The sequence below is a fragment of the Triplophysa rosa genome, linkage group LG1 (genome assembly GCF_024868665.1).
Source record: "Triplophysa rosa linkage group LG1, Trosa_1v2, whole genome shotgun sequence".
Lineage (NCBI taxonomy): Eukaryota > Metazoa > Chordata > Actinopteri > Cypriniformes > Nemacheilidae > Triplophysa > Triplophysa rosa.
Window position 1 is genome coordinate 34890296 of NC_079890.1, and position 18445 is coordinate 34908740.

Here is an 18445-nt window from a genome sequence, read left to right on the forward strand (position 1 = left end):
TTCCATTTTTATTCATGTTTCTTATTTATATATTTGTATTATATTGCATTTTGAATTTAATATGGCAATGGAATGTACTAAATGGGTTTAGTTTTCACAGATATTAATGTATGCTATTTCAGCAATAAAAACTAATTGTTCTAAAAAGGAAACAAATTAGTTGTTTTACTCATTTTAAGAGACCTGTCTTATTTTCTCTTGTATAATTAGTATTGCTTTTTAATAAAGAAAAAGTACTTATTATCCGAATACCCGATTAATCGATGGAAAAATCAGTAGAATACTCGATTAGTAAAAGAATCGATAGCTGCAGCCCTAAGACCAATACAAAGAAAGGATTTTTAGAAATCTTGGCCAACTGAAAAGTATGAACATGAAAGTATGAGCATGTACAGCACTCAGTACTTATTTGGGGCTCCTTTTGCCTGAATTACTGCAGCAATGCGGCGTGGCATGGAGTCGATCAGTCTGTGGCACTGCTCAGGTGTTATGAGAGGCCAGGTTGCTCTGATAGTGGCCTTTAGCTCTTCTGCATTGTTGGGTCTGGCATATCGCATCTTCCTCTTCACAATACCCCATAGATTTTCTATGGGGTTAAGGTCAGGCGAGTTTGCTGGCCAATTAAGAACAGGGATACCATGGTCCTTAAACCAGTTACTGGTAGCTTTGGCACTGTGTGCAGGTGCCAAGTCCTGTTGGAAAATGAAATCTGCATCTCCGTAAAGTTGGTCTTTACGGAGTTGATTTAAATTTTTACTTAATATTATAATATTAGAATATTACTTAAGACCAATACAAAGAAAGGATTTTTAGAAATCTTGGCCAACTGAAAAGTATGAACATAAAAAGTATGAGCATGTACAGCACTCAATACTTAGTTGGGGCTCCTTTTGCCTGAATATACCTTTTAAGGTAGAAATTAAAGTAATCAAATAAAACATAACATTGCATATGTACAAATTAAATAAAGATGAATCATAATTGAAGTTACAGAAGCTATTGAGTCACAAGAAGTGAGTGATTTCCTTGACTTTTAACAGACAGCAGAAATATGCTGCTGTCGCTTTAAGAGGAATGAAACCGATCCAGTACACTGATACTGTACACATGCGTTGTTTTTCGTCCATTCACTTAAGACATAACTGACTATGTTTGTTAAGATACTCGACAAGAGGGGCATGTTGACCTATTTCGTGTGTGAAGTTGTCCGTTTAAGCGCTTCAAAAATAACTCAATATTTGCGCCATGTCTAAGACTTATGCGCGCTTCGGATCTTCTCACAGCACGCAAGCAAGTTTTCTTGTGCATCATCTTGCACTTAAATGTTTAAATTGGCAAGGCTTGAATGAGTGTAGTTTAAACAGCAACATGTGCTGTTCAGATCTCACCTGCACTCGCGCGCTCACAACACCCGGATGATGACAGCATAAATGACTGATCATATTACAGTATACGTCAATCCTATTGAAATTTGTCTACGTTATTTGATTTGTTGTAGGTATTACATGTGTATCTATCAACAAACATACATTAGCTGAACTTTGTCAGTCTGTTTTATGCATTATAATTTTTAACGAACCATATTATAAATGCGTCGTCAGTTTAAGATGAGCCGCGGTCCAAGCGCGTTGGACCGTGTGCCGAACCGTTGGTGGAGAACCGTGCTGTTAAATTATTTTACCGAGAACCGTTACACTCCTATATTTTATACACAGTTTCTCAGAGAAGTGAGTACACCCCTCACATTTTAGTAAATATTTTATTATATCTTTTCATGTTGTTTTGAGGCTGTCCCCTCAAAATAACTCAACACACAGCCATTAATGTCTAATTATATCTAAGAGTGGCAACAAGAGTGAGTACACCCCTAAGTGAAATTGTCCAAATTTCTGTTTTGCATGTTTACCAGACTTTTATTTTGACGGGTCATCACAAAGAGTATGTGGTTGACAATATATTTTCTCTAGCAGTGAAATGCTTATGAAATAAACTCTCAGATCAGCTCTGGAGATGTAGTTCATGTCCTCACACAGTGAGATGCAGACAAATGCACGAGCGTCACACGTGTGTAGTAATGCGTTAAACAGCTCATTCACATTCACGCAAAACAAGTAGGGATGCACCGAATGTTCGGCCACCGAATATATTCGGCCGAAAATAGCAAAAAACGCATGTTCGGTATTCGGCCGAATATGTGAAATGGCCGAATAAATTTTACCGAACATGACTCGAGAAACGATCAACTAGCAACCAGCGCAGAGAGAGAGAGAGAGAGACGTGCGCTTTATTAATGCCGCAAACATTTTGGCAGTGTGTGTGTGGAGCATTTTAAGGTGTCAGAGAAAGACACAGCACGGGACTTGCCGCACGGAAGTAAATTTACGAATGAAAGCGTCTTTACCGGTCGGTAACTTGTGGCTATTTCAGACGGGAGCGGGCTGTCTGACAGTAGCCCCGCCGCTCGCGACATCCTTTGACATCATACAGTGGTCGCGCGCACACAGTTCCCTGTACTAAACAACTTGTCAAAGTATGTTCTGTGCATCCCGGCCACGAGTGCACCAGAGAACAGTCAGCTTCTGTGGGCGGAGTTTGGGGGAGAGACGTGAACTGATATGGTTGTCAGTCAGCATCAGTCAGAATTGCTTGCGTTCGGTGTTTTTTTTTCTTAAAATCATTTTGCAACGTAGCCTATAATAATCCAACAGTTTTAGTTTATTCGTATTTTTAGTTTATAGGCCTAATGTGGAATGACAGTTTTTAATGAAGTGTTTTGTTGTAGGGGTACAGAGTAACTTACATTACATTCTTTTACCAGTCAGTTATAGGCCTAATTAATATAGGCTATTAAATTTTTTGTTTTAATGTATTTTGTTTTGCTCAATTTTATATTAAGTTGTATTGTATTTTATTGAAAAGCAAGACAAATTTTTAAAAGCAAATTTTGACTATTCAGTTTGTGCAATAGTGAAAAAAATAGCTTAATAAATAGAAGAAATGCAAAAACCATGTTCGGTGTTCGGTATTATTCGGCCTTCGGCCAAGTGTTTCACATCATGTTCGGCTTCGGCTTCGGCCAAGAATGTTAGATTCGGTGCATCCCTAAAAACAAGCAGGTGACATATTTAAAGAGCCAGAATGCGCCTCCGCAATTTCTTCCGTTTCCACATTGCGGAAATCACAGGGCTCTAAATATGGACTCAGTGCAGCAGGACAACAAGTTTTAAACACAAAAACAACTAAAAAAGCGGTGCACCATTTATTTACACCACACATAAACAAGCACCGAGGCAAAGACAGCTCACACAAACAAGCGGCTCTGTCTAAAACACGTGCAAAACAGTATCGCAAGCGTGCTACACTGGTAAATTTATTCTTAGCACAGACAGATTTTTTCGTAGTATGTGCATACATATATGTCGCACTGTACAGCCCTGACTTTAGAAAAAAAGATAACCAGTGAACTCTGTGTCAGACATTTATTGCGATGTAACAATTTATTTTTTCAACAGGGTCTGGTCCATTAATACTGACAAATACAACTTTGATTTTAAATAGTAAATGTATTCGTAAAATTAACAATTAATAAATAATGTAAAAATATATACCTCATTGTCTAGTCTTGTTCAATTTAACTTCAAATAAAAATTAAAAAGGCCTATATTGCTATTGCTTATTAGGGCCTTATTGCTATGGCAGTTTATTCCCTGTGGTATCGAAAATGGTATCGAATATCGATATTTTTTTAGGTATTGAATCGAAGTTAGAAATTCCAGTATCTTGACAACACTACTGTGCACCACCGGGGGTTTTCTGTAAGGATAAGTGTAAAAACATCCCTTACCTCTGCAGAGTGGCCATGATGTGTGATGCATAGACCTTTAGATCAGAGGTTTGGGTTCTCAAACTGTGGATTGCGCCCCTCAAGTGGGTAGCACAGGGGAATAAGGTGGCTTACGCAAGTCACTTGGCTGTTGTGGTGCATTACAGTTAAAACAATGAACATGGGCAGTATAAAACCTCGGGTTCATCCGTGCTGTAAATATGCTGGTGTCACATCCGTGAAAGCACCATAAATGTCATGGTTTCTTTTCTTAATAAACTTTTTGTCTAATGCACTGCAGTGGCCAAGTGACTTGTGTCATGACTTGCGAAGCCTACAAACAGCATTATTTTATATAACTCATTACTTCATTACCAAAGCCCTCCCTCACATCAGCTCTGAGAGCTCGAAGCGTTCTTATACTTTTCGCCATGCTCGCTTTCACTTACTTTTGGCCGTATGTATATGACATGATTTAAAAAAAATATATCGATAGTAGAGGTATCACTATCAAAAAAAAAATATTGCGAGTTACATGTATCTATATTTTTGCACAGCCCTAGTTGAAACCCATCCGTCTAGCGCGTGTTTCCATAGAGAAACGGAGGTAAAGTAGCACAGCGGGATGGTAACTCATGTTGTCTATAACGACAGGTGTTCTGTAGTTCACAGCACGCACATACTTTGTGCAGTTATTAGCGTGTTCTGTACAGTAATGAAAACAGGTCGCACCACAACAAAATGTGCACTCACACAAATGCTGCCAAATATATTTTTAGGTCGCACAGGTTAAATTTAGGGAGCATATGCAACTAAAATAGTCGCAATTTCGAGCCCAGCACTCAATCATGCCAATTGCGTGAGGATATTGTGTTCTCGCGAGACACACAAGATCTCGTCACACCCCTAATGAACATACTAAAATACAGAGAGGACAAAGAAGGTGACTCATGCTGCGGACAGGGCATTCCTCAGATCAACATTACAGTACATCCACCCCGCACAGGGATTAGCTCCTCAAAAGCTCTTGTCTTCTCAGAGAACAGGTGAAGAATGTGTGGGGTCACCCGGAAATTAAATGTAAGGCGTAAATATAACTAATCAGTGCTACTATAAAGACAAAGCTCTACAAGTGGTTTACTGCACAAAGAAGATGTATTAGTTACACCAGGGAGGAGTTACATCATGCACAGCACAAAGATGCAAAACAAAGTTAATATTCCTCCCTTTTCTCCATGCAGAGACGAGCTGCTTTTGGCTCACCATCACAGAAGAACCAGCCACATTTAATCTGTTAGCATGCAGCCCATAATTAAGCTGCTCCAACAAGAGAGGAACTACAGTAATTACTGCTGAAAAAAGACATTCTCAGCATCTCTCTGCAAAACAACACAAGCAGGGATATAGAGAGGTCGGTTACAAAAAATCATTAAGTGTACACATAAGCAATTACAGACTAATATACAATGTCATTACAAAGTTATGCATTAAGTAAAAAAGCTAAGTCATAAAGGGATAGTTCACCCAAAGATGAACATTCTGTCATCACTTACTCACCCTTATGTAATTTCATAACTGCAAAAATTACTTTGTTCCGATGAACACAGAGAAAGATATTTGGAAGAATGTTAGTAATGTTCAGTTCCGGGACATCACTGACTACCATAGTAGGAAGAATTAAATGGTAGTCAAAGGTGCCGAGAACTCTTTGTTTTCCTAAATTCTTCAAAATATCTCATTATGTGTTCAACAGAACAAATAAATACAATATTTTTTCCTACTATGGTAGTGGATGATGGCCAAAAACTGAAAATTGCTAACATTCTTCCAAATATCTTTCTCTGTGTTCAAAGGAACAAAGACATTTATGCAGGTTTTAAACAACCTGAGGATGACTAAATTATAACAGATTTTTCATTTTTGGATGTCCTATCCCTTCAAGGAACGAAATAAATGTTAAATATGTTAACAGGTGTGCAGACATAAATGTATCCTTTGACATTTTTAAACACAGGCACTAGAGAAAGAAAATACAGAAAATACACACTTAACACTAAATCAATTGTTCGTGCATTCGAGACACACTTAACCAGCATAACAGTAGTGAGTGTTTTTAATTTCAATAGGCTCCACCAATAAGTAACTATATTAGTGGCAGGCACTTTATTAGCATTCGCAAACTCTATAGAGGGTATGGACGTGTCGTCACTTTACAACGTGAACACCACGTGAGCACGCAGGAGTGTGCGCCCTCCTGGGTGGCAAAACACTCAGCAAAATTACTTCTTACAATATCAGGAAACTCAATTCCGTGCAACATTTCAGTATCCAGGAACACCTGAATCCTATGTAAGTCGTAGAGACGTCATAAGGATCACCATCAAGTCCAGCTGCGTGTAATTTCAGCAAATAATTGCGTGTTTTAGTCCCGGTTTCTTTGTTTATCCTATTCTTCTCAGCCATTTTGCTGCGTGTTTTACCACACAGGGGAACGTGTTCTGGCACTCAAGGGGGGCGTGTCCCAGCGTGTTCACGTGGGAAAATGACGTCAATAGGGCTGCAACGTGCGTGAAATGCGTCGACGCGTCGTATTATATACGTTTATCTGCTGTAATAGCAGTTTCTGTTCCCGGGCGTGTGTAAGTGAATCAGCAGAACAAGAGAAAGTATAATACACCCGACAAACAGCGATCGAGAGCCTCGGACACAGTAAGTTAGTGGACGGAGGAATTCCCCCTAACGTTAAGTTACCCCCGGAATGGGATCATCACAGCATGGACACGCAATCACAAACGGACGGAGAGGGGCACGTAGATGTAGACTTTAATAATAAATTACTTTATTTTAACACTACGCTTTACATGAACGATTTACATTAACGCTATTGTAGTACTAGTGTAAGTTAGTGTAAGTGAACCTTTGCAGACTGTGACCCTGCTTAAATTACTCTTAAGCTTCAAAAAGGACTAACTATCATGAAACCACCAATACACTTTTTATGTCATTCGATAGCTTTATGTGAGGAATAAACCAATATAGCATAATTAAGAAACTCTGACCTCCGCTGGTTCTGTCTGTCAATCTCCACTGTCAGCATGCACGCGCGTGTACGGTGACGGTCAGGACGCTACTCTTTCCAAGATGTTCCAATGTTTTCATTATTCTTCACAATGACAAGATGATAGTCTATGGTTTAGTTTAAAATGTATTTTGCTAGAGACTGTGAGTTAACGTTACTCGCTGAGTATAGTTTAGCTTATTAGAAGCACTGGAAGCGGTCTGAATACGAAATAACTCTTTTTAAAATTGGATTGATGCAACGCACTATGTGTTAAACATGTAACATCATCTCTTCTCGTTGTGTTTTAACTATTATTTACTTTGGGGAGCAAAATGATCCCTGGGACTTCAGGAGTAGGTGCTTTAAGCGCATCATTGTGTGTCCGGGATGCGCATAACTGTAAATAACGAAGCGAATGCATTAAGCGCATCATTCTGAGTTCAGGGTGCGCGGGCTCGCTTTAACGCCACTCTGCATTAGAGGTTTTTATACGGTGATAGTTTTGTACAATAAACAGTGACAGATGGTAGTATTTTTACTTTTACTCAATTACATTATGAGACTGAAAATAGAGTCGGATATTACTTGGAGGAAAAAAATACAGAGCATATATCATGCTCTAGTATTTCATAAACACATTTTTAAATGTTTTTACATTTACATTTAGTCATTTAGCAGACGCTTTTATCCAAAGCGACCTACAGATGAGGGAAACAATGGAAGCAATTGGAACAACATAAGGACAACAAAAAGCATAAGTGCAATAAAAAAAAACTGGTCTCATATAGCCTACCAGAGAATACAGAGTAGGGATGTAACGATTCACCGTGAGCTGGTTGACAATCGGTTATAATGAGGGACGATTCAAATCGGTTGAGGATGGGGTGGATCGCAATACATTTTTTGAACAGCAGGGGCCGCTATTTTCACTGCAAACCTAAACGTGGATGCTGATATTTCTTAAATGCAAAAAAATCCAAGAAAAGCACAGACAGTATTAGTTTGTTTATATTAAAGAGACTTTTTCTATTATTAATTTGTTATAAAATTGCAGTTTAGTTTTGTTATTTGAAATAAAACATTATTTTATCATACAAAGAAACGTGAAGCATTTAAGAAATAATGCAAGGGAAGTTGTTCATTTCTAATTTGTTTCAACTCATTTTTTCAAAATAAATTGTGAGTAAATCGTGAATAAATCGCATCGTGAGATCAGAATCGTGACTCGCATCACTTCGTGAGCTGAGTGAATCGTTACATCCCTAATACAGAGCTAAGTTTTTTTTTTTTTTCACCTTTAATACAGTACTTAAGTACATAAAAAATCTGTCTTTTTTACTTTTAAAATTAAAACTACTTAATTAAAAGAAGATGGTGATTTTAATGTAAACACGGATTAAAATGTTACAACAACAATATTTATTTATAAGATGTAGTGGAGTAAAAAGTATGATTTGCTTTATAATGTAAGAAAATACTAGAACTTATTGTTTATTTGCAAAGTTTGCCAAAGGATTAATAAAGTAATCCAAAAAATCTTTATTAGATTAATAAAATAATAATCGTTAGATTAGTCGACTAATCGAAAAAATAATCGCTAGATTAGTCGACAATTAAAATAATCGTTAGTTGCAGCCCTAGACGTCAATGCATACCCTCTATACAGATGACACAAGGGCTAAGTGCAAATAACAGCCCCAGCTAAGTTTTGGCGATGTCTACCAAACTGGCATCAGACAATGTCTACAGTCAAACAACGAGATGGACAATAACATCGTTGTCTTCTTTAAACAAGATGTGACGTTATAAAGTGAGATGCCCCTAAGTGCGAGCTGCGCAGAGAGACACGACGTCTTTATACAGTGCGAGCTGGGCAGTTATAAAATCAGACGCGTGTCATCTGTGCACCGCGAGTTTTATACCCCTTTAGCCTTGTTCATATTTGTTTACAACGTGATTTGCACTCGCAGCACAGAGCAGCGAGAGTTTGTTGGAATCACGATGCCGGCTCAACATCGTGATGTCTGTCAGCCATCGGTGAAGATCGATTGCATCGTCTATCGGCCCAACCCTCTCCCCAGCTTAACTAAATCTGCAAATAAGCTAGTTTTTAGGATGCTCTCTATTGAACGCCTCTACATTTGTTGTTTGTGGTGGTCTAGGGCTGTGACGGTGTTATTATTACAGTGGAGGTGATGGGATTGGGGATATATTTAAATAAATGAGGATAAACATCTGTTTGTTTCTTAGCATGTACGTTTACTGTAGTATCTCGTCACGTCAGTGAAACAAGACACCAACCATGTAAAACACTGAAATAAACATCCGTCAATAATGAAAGCTAAATAATATAAAAAGGTAAATTCTGAATGTAATAAAGTTTGTTGTACTGCCAAGATGTAATGCTCATGAAAAAATCGAGACCGTTATCATCAAATTTTGCTTATGTTGCAGAGATGCCATAACACTAAGCCTTTTCGGCAAACAAGCTGAACATTAAAAATAGAAAAAGACAAAAAGCTGTGCATTAAATTAAAGAAAATGCTACATGATACCAAGGAGGAAAAATAACTTCTGGGAAACAAAACAGCAGATTAAAGAAATACGTATGATAGACATCAGAGAATCACTAGCAAATTCAAAGTCCCACAGCAGACCCGGTCATAACTAGTTTGCATAGCTTCCCAATGCTTTTGTTTGCACCTCTTATCTCACAAACACCAAATATGGATCCAAAGCACAGGGAAGATGAAAGATACACTTAGATGTAATGTTGGGTTAGATAGCTCAAAAAAGGCAGCTTGAATTCCCATTACATCTCTTTCCACCGAGCTACTCTTCCCATTTTCAAAACAGAAACAGTCTGAATTCCAGAAAAAAAAGATTTTCCTCATCAAACAAGCTGCTGTACAATGGAAAGGCTCAGAGATGATGTATTTTTGTAGGCTAACCCGGAAGTAAGTGCCGCCCGCGCTGGTTCCCTCGACCGAAAGCCTATGCATTTTCCCAATAGACTTTTGGAAGATCACAAAAAATAAGCTCTGTGATTAACAAAGGTTTATGATGTTTACACGTTTTGTCTATCAAGATCATCTTTACAAATTAACACAAAATGTGTTAAGCCAATAAACCTTTGAAGCCAATAAACAGGAGGATGGCTAACCGCACACTGATCCACTCAAGACTCAAAAAAGTCTACAAAAACATATTGTTTATATTATTTATATTTTTTATTTTATAAATTGCATCGTGCAAAGTGCAAGTGAATAAAAACAAACACACGAGCAAACGTTTCAGCACATGGCTATCTTCAGTGCACTGAATTTATAAAATAAAAAATATAAATAATATAAACAATATGTTTTTGTAGACTTTTTTGAGTCTTGAGTGGATCAGTGTGCGGTTAGCCATCCTCCTGTTTATTGGCTTCAAAGGTAACAAACTCTATTGGCTCTACGCACCTGCAGTACAAGGATTTTACTTTTCTATTTATTTGGAGCGCTACAATATTCCCTCAAGTTTCACCTTTGAAGCCGAAATACAATCGGATTCGGCAGAAGTAAAAACCTAACACAATGCTATAAACAGACACTTAAAGCGGCAGTCCGCAAGTTCTTTTGAGTAAAAATTAGCTAAAACCAATTATTGAGCAAGTACATGAAAGAATGGTGTTTAAAACTGTGTCATTACCCTTGCTGGATTCACCACGGCGGAAAGCTTGTAATAATGGTTTGTAATTTGCCGTTGGGTCGACTTTCCCGGAGATCCTTATATGGTGTCTTTCGTCTATGCGTCACTTCGTCACATTCGTACACTGAACGAAGAGGATCCGGCTGCTACCGCGTGTGGATGCGAGTGACAGGTGGCTTGTACTCACAACTGTTTGGTAGGATTTCATACAACGTTTAGTATTATTTATGGCGGCGTTTAGTACTTTTACTTTTAAACGCCAAGCAGTGTTGACATCTGGGGATTCATCATTTGTGAAAAACAAGAAAGAACGAACTGATGACAGTTTACAAAGAAACAGGGAATGTGATCGGACTCGTGTGAAAACAAGAATTAATATTGACAAGGCATTTCAAAGGTGGCGTGAACTCCGTGATCTGAAAGGATTGTAAACGGATGCAGACATGGCTTTATTTCTTCTGAACAGGTAAGACTTTCAATATTTCAATAGATAACACAAAAACCGTAGCACATGTTGTGTTAATATAGACGGGTACAGTTTCATCGGTTGTTCTTTCTCTCTTTGTTATGTTCATTATGATAAATGTAATTTAAGACCTATTCGCACGGGATTAGTATTATCTGGGGACCTCGTGTGATTTAGAAATGACCTCCCCACATCTGTATTTCATGTGGCACGAATTAGCACGGACAAGTGAAGCCTGTGATTTTACTTATATCCCGGATATGATGGCAAGGCTTTGCATATAGTATATATAGTTGTATGGTGTATAATGATTTATGACCGTGCCTGTCAGCATTTAAGACCCGCGTTCGGGGATCTTCTGTCCGGTTCGCGTTACGGGAGTTTCCATGAGAAATAACAAAACTGGAGACTCCCGGGCAAAACGGAAGTGTTGGCAGGTTTGGAAATGACCCGCACCCGAAATAATATCAAAACACTTCAACACAGCCTCCATTTGCGCTATTTGTGACTGTTTATGTTCTTATTTGTTTCGTGTTATATCATCTGCCATGTTATCTGTGTTTATTATGCGCTACTGATGTACAGTGAAGATTCTCACCGCTGCACTGTCACAGGCCACGACTCAAAACATCAGACTCATCCACGCAGTTGAGCAGTGCCGAATCACAACTCACGTAAAGAAATACCTCCGCACATCACCTGCAGTAGCAATTACAAACTGAGATGGCGACAAAGAGGCCAATCCTACGGACTGCCGCTTTAAGGTCGCTCAATATCAACGTCACCACCACCAAGCCTCCAACAAATCTTTCAAACTTTATTGAAAATGTGTTCCCTGGTAAGTAATTCCTCCGTGAATGAATCCGCATCTACGTTTTAAGAGATTTGTGCACATGTTGCATTATTTGTGAGCTTTATATGCGCAATGACGTCTAACGTTCCCACCAAAGGAAGTAGTCGCTTTTAGCAACTTGTCTGGGAACCTCCGTTTTTAAGACACAATAAGGCTTTAAAAAAATCACAAGCTCATTATAATTGGTGTGTTTTATGTCATAAGATAAAACATGAAAATATTTAGAAGTTTTGTTTAACACACACCTTATTTTGGGCGATTTACAAAAAACCCATTAAAAAAAACCCATAAACTTTGGAGCGATGGAACCGGAAGTCCTAAAATGCTAACTCACTTTCGGGTTTTGCATACAAAAATATGTCATCTCTGAGCCTCTCCATTATGGTGAATCATGGCTGTGTATCAGACTAAATTCTACAGTAGATCAACAACCTCATCGTGACAGCTAGTGATTCAGCATTAACAACTGTGACATCAGTAAAGCCAAAGTAAAATGAATGAGGAACTTGCCTTAACAATCATTAAAAAAGCATGGTCATAACTCCCATCCATGACTTCACACCAAGTAAATAAATTATGGAAGATGTTATGATCCACCTTGACAGTAAGAGGAACTATGGATTATAGGCGCACAGTCTTAGCCTACACGAATTACAAAATGAATGCGTTAATCAAAACACATCAGCGCACTTCTTAGTTTACAGTTCAATTCAGTGCTTGTACAACAGGAGGATTAAGGTGACCCTGGGTGGGATAGTTCTACACCTCAAGAGCAGCTAGGGCTTTGTCAAAATGACCTTGAATAAAGTATTCATGACCTTATGTTTAACTTCCAGGATAATAAGAGCATTGTTTCACTTTGTAGCCATAGGTGGGTCTCCTGCCAAAATCATCGATATAACTGCAAAATTGGAAAGACAGGTAATGTAAGAATTCTGTTGGACTGGGGAATATATTATTCTTATAACTGACAGCTGAAGAGAAGAGTTTGCTTATACAGTCAACTTGAATGAATATATTTTTGAACAACATGAAAAACTTACTACAGCCCATAAAAAAATAATATAGTACAGTAGCAGGTAGAACCATTTTTAAGCATATGTCCTAAACAGGGAAAGAAACATCAAACATGTAACTATGTATCCTAATCATACAAACATTACAATAATATAAATATGTATTATCAACTACCTTTAAAAAAATATTTTTCCTAATACTATTGTAATCCCAAGAGCAAATACAAGCATACAAGGCAAAATATTATCATATCCCCATATCTACACTCAGCTGGGTGTTACCTTGCACCTGCCTCCAGAGTCAGCGTTGGTCACAATGAAGCTGCTCTTAGCAACCAATGAAATGCCAAAAAATGACAACCCCCATAAAGGGGGTGACTTGGAAACCAAGTTTCATTGAGAAGTGGCAGAGACACATTGATCAGTTTAGGAGAGAGATAGTATGTTCATATTTTTCCAAATAAAATGCAACTTGTCAGCTCCACAAATATATCATCATGTCAGCTCAGTTACAAGACACATGTATTTTGTTTGTTTGTAAAGTGGGAATTTAACCACAAAAAAACTCAACTAGACTCATGAAGAGAGAATGCAAATATGATCCAGGAGCCATGCAAACTGCAGCAGGGGTTGGGAGTACTGACTTGGTACATGCTAACACACTGTCACTTCCTTTATTTCTGTAACCTTACTCCACGATCACTAGGTTAAGATACCAACACCATTCACATTTACATTACAAATCAGCCAGCTGAAAAGACATGATGAATAGACGATGTTGGAGATGGTATAAACTTGAAAGGAGCACAAAAGTCAGGTGACTAAACCAGCCTCAAAACACAGCAAGTGACACTTCGTACACCTTACATTCTTGACTCCTAACTACTACCTTACATTTGTCTATTTAACTCTCCGACTGATTTATTTTTAACATTGAAATATGCCGCTACAATGTTTTTAATATTCTGGCCCCATCCCTTGCGCTACAACCCAATATCGCTGTTAGGCTACAGGAAAAACAGTGATGTAAAGCTAACGTTACATCGGCCTTTGATAAAAATGAAAACATTTTAGCACTTTTAACTCGTTACTAGGCACTTTCACTTGCTTAAATTACCTTTATTCGAACCAGAAATTACGGTGAATGTAGTGCTGCGTGTATCCGTTGCTAAATGACTGAAATCCAGTCAGGCCTCAAACGGAGCGTCGATCTGACGGAGGATTAAATGAGAAAACATAAACGGCTCACAGCGTACGGTATACCAGCCGATACGTTCAGAAATGAGGATATAACTAGTATTTCACAGCGGACACACCCGGTAGCGTCCTATCGCTCTTGGAAATACAGTGCGAGGAAGAGTTTGACGCGCTACAGAGCAAGCGGCGCCCGTTTAGCGCTCGAGCTTGTGACAGCGTCCCGGTGCACGCGCGAGCTGCTTCAGTCAGTGAGCTCCACTTCCTATGCAGCCTAAAGTCAACCTCACAAAACACGGCAACTTGACAGCTCCAAGCCCACTACTGACGAATAAAGTCTTTATGTTTATGGTTACAATAAAGTCTCACTCACCAGCCGTTATGATACCAGAAAACAAGTGAAATCTTCTCAATCGACGGAAGGAGGAACGGAGCACACATTCAAAATGGCGGCGGTACTAGCCTCAGCACTTCTACCGCAGGCGGAAGGTTACACTATACTGACGCTCACAACTTCAAGGTGTAAGAAATGCGGATGTGAGAATGTTTTATTCGATTTTCAGAAGATTTACAACTTCTGCAGTCATTTATTTCGCAAAAAGTCAGCATAATACAACACAAAACTTAAAATAAAAACGACCACGTTTAAATAGAGTACGAACAAGTACATGTAGTAAACAACACAAAAATTACAAACAAAATAAGTAAATAAAGTTTGGTCTCAAAACTGGATCCTGAAAGTTACCTTTCAAATTCCTTTCAACATGAGATGTTTTGATTGATCTCTTATTATTGTTTGGTACAGAGCAAAGTTATAAAGCATATTTAAATCATATCTAAAAAAAATACAAAAAAGTCTTAGGTTCCATTTAGAAGCGAAATCATGGTGTTTTTAAACATTTTCACAAATAGTTATAACTTTTCAGGCATCATCCGTTAGAGCATGTCTGCAGGTGAAACCTGGCCAGCTCTGGTAAAATGATGCTGAGCTTTTGAGTATGGCCAATGTGTTTTTGCGTTAAAAAAAAAAAAAGAATACAACGTAAGAAATATGTGATTAATGAATTTCAGGAATTCAACGTGATGTAAAAAGTGATTTTAGTAAACAGAATAAGTAGCCACCCGACTTAAAACCCAAGGTGTGTTCACATGAAAACACACAATACAGTGCACATTCTTGCTTCGTATATAATGTAAACAAATAAGAAGCTGGTTACAATATTTTGCCAGCGGAGCTCTGTAGCGGATATACTTTTATTTCATTGCTGAGCTACGTGTCAGTTTGGCGGATGACTTGCCCAGAGAGCTGTGATGCGGTCTCTGCACCTCACCTCGTGGCAGTCAGTGATGACGTCAGCGTGTCATATTGTGGCACTTCCTTTGGGAGTCACTCAACTGGTTCTCGTTTGTAAGTCGGAGGTCGTTATATCGACCTGAGGAGTATTTTGTGGTGACGTTTGGCTACTGGGTTTCCAAAAGGTGTGTTAATGATTCCAATCTAGATGTAATTGATAAATTATGTAAATGATTGTCCCTCTAGAATGCATCAAGATTTAGAAACCAAGATTTGATACCACAGTGTAACAAAAAGATAATCAAAACACATTCTTAGGCTGTTTGAAATAAAGGTTCGTTCACATTGTTGGAGTATAATTACATAATAAAAAGAACAATAGTTCTTACAGACAGATTTTATTTATCCACAATATTACTATTAATAATATTATTATTAGTTTTTATCTTATAGAAGTTCGTCATCATAGTAGGTCACTTTGTTAGAAGCCTTTGTGTAGCTGGGTCAAACAAATGGTGACAATGGATGCCATCTAGTGAGCATATTGTCACACTTTTTATTAGATAGTTTTAACATCTTTGCTTGGTAAATGCTCACAAGGTGCCACTGGTGTCTAGCACTATTAATATTTTACATTTTAGTTTAAAACTGCACTGCACCACAGGGGTGGATAGAGTGCCAAACCCTTAACACCCAGTCATTGTCCTCATTGTTTCAGTTGTTCGATTATTAACTGTTCTATGAAGCCTAAAAGCACACCTCTGCAATATCTATCTATACTAACAAAAAAAAACAAGAAATACAAGAATTGCTTTTGCTATTTTAAATACAGTATGTCAAATGTCATAGCAATTCATGTATTGTTTTGCTTCTGTTGTAGGTCAACCTATCTTTTATATTACTATTGAACTGGGGTGAATTAGGAGATGCATAGTTATGTCTAAAAATAATCTTGAGTCTGATGCTCTCATGGTGATCAATGAAGTTCAATCCAGTCCATCTACCTTGTCTGACCTAGGATAAAAAGGAAGACACGTGCATCTATACAATTTGAAAAAACTAAACAACTACCAACCAGACAGATGTGTAGCCTACATAAAATTAATAAAATCATTATTATTTTTTATTACACGGCTCGTTGGAATGCTTGATTCTGATTGGTCAGCCGCGACATTTGCAGGTTCGTTATTCCCAGATAACAACCTCTAAAAACTAATAACACACGGTAACCTGGAGGCAGAAAATCATTTTGACAAATTAAATGTTATTAAAAGACATATTTATATTTAATTTGTCTGTCAAAATGATTTGCTGCATCCGGGTTACCGTGTGTTATTAGTTTTGACAGGTTGTTATCTGGGAATAACGAACCTGCAAATGTCAAGACTGGCCAATCAGAACCAAGCATTCCAACGAGCCGTGTATAAATCGAGATAAAATACATGGTAGGATACTTAACAAGAGATGTGTACAAAAGGGGGCGGGGCGGGTGCATATCATACAGGAAGATATCATTTATAGGTCAGGTGGTCAGGTGATATGCTGTATGGGGTTGTTGCTAGAAGGGATCCAGCTACGGCCGGAAGGGATGCACAATCTCGCCATAAAATAAATTACAGTAGCTAATGCCTACCTACCCCAACCCTAAACCTAACCTTACAATAATAAAAAATAGTAATTAACTGTTGTCAGCGTGACAAAAATTATGCGATATTGAAGTGCGCATGCCCAGTGGAGGTAGCTGTATCCCTTCTGGCCAAAACCCTGCTGTAGTGGCATTCACAAGCTAGTGATGATCCGATGAATGTTTTCAAACCTTTCGCGTTATTCATTTGTTATTCATTTACTAAATAGGTATCAATGGGTGTATTACTGACAATATCTAGAAAATAATCAATTATTATCATTATTATTATTGTTACATCTAAATTAAATATAATATGGTTAGGATGAGTTTAAATACACAGCGACAGCGTACATTAGGTTTAAAAACCTTTGTATGCTAAAACATCGTAGGCCACATATTTTGTATTTATAATTATTTTTTCACAGATCGTAATGTTTTTATTTCAGGTATTTAAGAGTTTCTATGGTTATATTGCTGTACAAGTGCACATCATAAGTTAACATGAAGAATAGTATGCCTCTGACTTTCACACCCTCACCGCCTCGTTCGACCTCACGAGCCGGTACTCACAGATCAGGAAGTCAGCTTGATCTCATCTACACCCATAACTTCCCCACAGATAACATTAAAGTCACACCTCTTCACATTTCTGACCACTTCTTCATCACTTTCAACATGCTCCTTCCTACATGCACTACACCTACACCACCGGCACTTTTCCATCCACATTCAAACAGGCCCAGGTCACGCCCCTACTTAAGAAACCCACATTGGACCCCTCTACTACCGACAGTTAAAGACCTGTCTCTCTCCTCCCATTTATTTTGCAAAAACACTTGAAAGGGCAGTTTTCAACCAGGTGTCTTCCTACCTATCCCAGAATAAACTGCTGGATGACAAGCAGTCTGGCTTCGAAACAAACAACTCCACTGAGACTGCTCTGCTATCAGTCACAGAAGCACTGCGGCTAGCCAAGGCGGAATCTAAATCCTCGGTCCTGATTCTGCAGCTTTCGACACTGTCAATCACCAGATTCTGCTAGCAACCCTGTCATCTCTAAGCATCTCTGGCACTCCTCTCCGCTGGTTCAAATCCTACCTCTCCAGCAGATCCTTCAGGGTGTCATGGAGGGGCTCGCTGTCCACTGCTCACCACATGATCACTGGGGTCCCTCAGGGATCGGTGCTTGGACCGCTGCTTTTTTTCCATCTACACGACATCCTTGGGACCCATCATACAGGCACACGGCTTTTCGTATCAGCGTTATGCTGAAGACACCCAGATCTACATCTCGTTTCACCCAGACGATACCACTGTAGCAGCTCGCATTACAGCCTGCCTAGAAGACATCTCAGCTTGGATGAAAGAGCATCACCTCCAGCTGAACATTGCCAAGACAGAACTACTCGTGTTTCCGGCAC

At 38.6% G+C, this 18445-nt stretch overlaps 1 protein-coding gene across 2 annotated transcripts in view; it reads right to left on the bottom strand.

Annotated features, from left to right (window-relative positions):
• ap1g1 (adaptor related protein complex 1 subunit gamma 1) overlaps positions 1-14574 on the bottom strand; it is a 40690-nt gene extending 26116 nt beyond the window's left edge. Inside the window, exon 1 of one of the 2 annotated variants that reach the window (XM_057336339.1) lies at positions 14477-14574. The gene's annotated coding sequence lies outside the window, so the exon portion shown is untranslated. Of the gene's footprint in view, positions 1-14026; positions 14321-14476 lie in introns of those variants that run through there. The other variant, XM_057336330.1, reaches the window with a different exon arrangement.
• Positions 14575-18445: the final 3871 nt, after the last annotated feature.